Below are 2,500 nucleotides of genomic sequence, written 5' to 3' on the forward strand. Positions count from 1 at the left end.
TTTTTAGTTTCTGTCTAAAGTAAGTTAAGAGTATTTTCACTCTGTGATATGTTTTCAAGCCTATGTTTTAAGTCCAAGATTTTCAAGCAGAGATTGCTTATGGCCATACCAGCAGAAAACGCCCGGTCTCGTCTGATCTCGAAGCTAAGAAGGCTTGGTCCGGTTAGTCTTGGATGGAGACTGCCTGGAAATACCAGGTGCTGTAAGCTTTAACGTTGAAAAACTTTATAAATAAGTTTTTTGCATTGCTTTGTTAGTTTTTTTTTCTAAAGTAAGTTAAGAGGTTTTCACTCTGTGATATGTTTTCAAGCCTATTTGTTTAAAGTCCAAGATTTTCAAGCAGAGATTGATTATGGCCATACCAGCCGAAGAACGCCCGGTCTCGTCTGATCTCGGAAGCTGAGAGGGCTTGGGCCTGGTTAGTACATGGATTGGAGACTGCCTGGGAATACAAGGTTCTGTAAGCTTTAAACTGTTGAAAAACTTTTTAAAATGAAGTTTTTTTGCATTGCTTTGTTAGTTTTTTTCTTAAGTAAGTTAAGAGGATTTTCATTCTGTGATATGTTTTCAAGCCTATGTTTGTTTAAAGTCCAAGATTTTCAAGCAGAGATTGCTTACGGCCATACCAGCCGAAGAACGCCTGGTCTCGTCTGATCTCGGAAGCTAAGAAGGCTTGGGCCTGGTTAGTACTGGATGGGAGACTGCCTGGGAATACAAGGTGCTGTAAGCTTTAACTGTTGAATAACGTTTTAAAATGAAGTTTTTTGCATTATTTTGGTAGTTTTTTCTAAAGTTAATTACGTTTTATTTTCACTCTGTGATATGTTTTCAAGCCTATGTTGTTTAAAGTCCAAGATTTTCAAGCAGAAATTGCTTACGGCCATACCAGCCGAAGAACGCCCGGTCTCGTCTGATCTCGGAAGCTAAGAAGGCTTGGGCCTTGTTAGTACTTGGATGGGACTGCCTGGGAATACAAGGTGCTTTAAGCTTTAACTGTTGAAAACTTTTTAAATGAAGTTTTTTGCATTGCTTTGTTAGTTTTTTTCTAAAGTAAGTTAAGAGGTATTTTCACTCTGTGATATGTTTTCAAGCCTATGTTGTTTTTAAAGTCCAAGATTTTCAAGCAGCGATTGCTTACGGCCATACCAGCCGAAGAACGCCTGGTCTCGTCTGATCCCGGAAGCTAAGAGGCTTGGGCCTTGTTATACTACTTGGATGGGAGACTGCCTGGGAATACAAGGTGCTGTAAGCTTAACTGTTAAAAACTTTTTAAAAATGAATTTTTTTGCCTCGCTTTTTTAGTTTTTCTGTCTAAAGTAAGTTAAGAGGTATTTTCACTCTGTGATATGTTTTCAAGCCTATGTTGTTTTAAAGTCCAAGATTTTCAAGCAGAGATTGCTTATGGCCATACCAGCCGAAGAACGCCCGGTCACGTCTGATCTCGGAAGCTAAGAAGGCTTGCTCTCCTGGTTATACTTGGATGTGAGACTGCCTGGAAATACCAGGTGCTGTAAGCTTTAACTGTTGAAAAACTTTATAAATAAGTTTTTTGCATTGCTTTGTTAGTTTTTTTCTAAAGTAGTTAAGAGGTATTTTCCTCTTGATATGTTTTCAAGCCTATGTTGTTTAAAGTCCAAGATTTTCAAGCAGCGATTGCTTACGACCATACCAGCCGAAGAACGCCTGGTCTCGTCTGATCTCGGAAAGCTAAGAAGGCTTGGGCCTGGTTAGTACTTGGATGGGAGTCTGCCTGGGAATACAAGGTGCTGTAAGCTTTAACTGTTGAAAAACTTTTTAAAATGAAGTTTTTTTGCCTCGCTTTGTTAGTTTTTTTTCTAAAGTAAGTTAAGAGGTATTTTCACTCTGTGATATGTTTTCAAGCCTATGTTGTTTAAAGTCCCAAGATTTTCAAGCAGAGATTGCTTACGGCCATACCAGCCGAAGAAGCCTGGTATCGTCTGATCTCGGAAGCTAAGAAGGCTTGGGCCTGGTTAGTACTTGGATGGGAGACTGCCTGGGAATACAAGGTGCTGTAAGCTTTAAATGTTGAAAAACTTTTTAAAATGAAGTTTTTTTGCCTCGCTTTTTAGTTTTTGTCTAAAGTAAGTTAAGAGGTATTTTCACTCTGTGATATGTTTTCAAGCCTATGTTGTTTAAAGTCCAAGATTTTCAAGCAGAGATTTCTTACAGCCATACCAGCCGAAGAAGCTGAAGCTGTAGTTTCCAGCCGAAGCTTTAGTTTCTGTCTAAAGTAAGTTAAGAGGTATTTTCACTCTGTGATATGTTTTCAAGCCTATGTTGTTTAAAGTCCCAAGATTTTCAAGCAGAGATTGCTACCGGCCATACCAGCCGAAGAAAGCCTGGTATCGTCTAATCTCGGAAGCTAAGAAGGCTTGGGCCTGGTTAGTACTTGGATGGGAGACTGCTTGGGAATTGCAGGTGCTGTAAGCTTTAACTGTTGAAAAACTTTTTAAAATGAAGTTTTTCATTGCTTTGTTAG

General features: G+C 39.1%; 7 pseudogenes; all 7 read left to right on the top strand.

Moving 5' to 3' along the window:
• The first annotated feature begins 348 nt into the window (after positions 1-348).
• Positions 349-467, top strand: LOC114789447 (uncharacterized; annotated as a pseudogene).
• Positions 468-612: 145 nt separating this feature from the next.
• On the top strand, positions 613-730 carry LOC114789384 (uncharacterized; annotated as a pseudogene).
• Positions 731-872: 142 nt separating this feature from the next.
• Positions 873-989, top strand: LOC114789385 (uncharacterized; annotated as a pseudogene).
• Positions 990-1,132: 143 nt separating this feature from the next.
• On the top strand, positions 1,133-1,252 carry LOC114789391 (uncharacterized; annotated as a pseudogene).
• Positions 1,253-1,655: 403 nt separating this feature from the next.
• LOC114789395 (uncharacterized) lies at positions 1,656-1,775 on the top strand (annotated as a pseudogene).
• Positions 1,776-1,921: 146 nt separating this feature from the next.
• Positions 1,922-2,039, top strand: LOC114789418 (uncharacterized; annotated as a pseudogene).
• A 293-nt stretch (positions 2,040-2,332) lies between these two features.
• Positions 2,333-2,451, top strand: LOC114789462 (uncharacterized; annotated as a pseudogene).
• The last annotated feature ends 49 nt before the right edge of the window (positions 2,452-2,500 follow it).

The sequence above is a fragment of the Denticeps clupeoides genome, chromosome 4 (genome assembly GCF_900700375.1).
Source record: "Denticeps clupeoides chromosome 4, fDenClu1.1, whole genome shotgun sequence".
Taxonomy (NCBI): domain Eukaryota; kingdom Metazoa; phylum Chordata; class Actinopteri; order Clupeiformes; family Denticipitidae; genus Denticeps; species Denticeps clupeoides.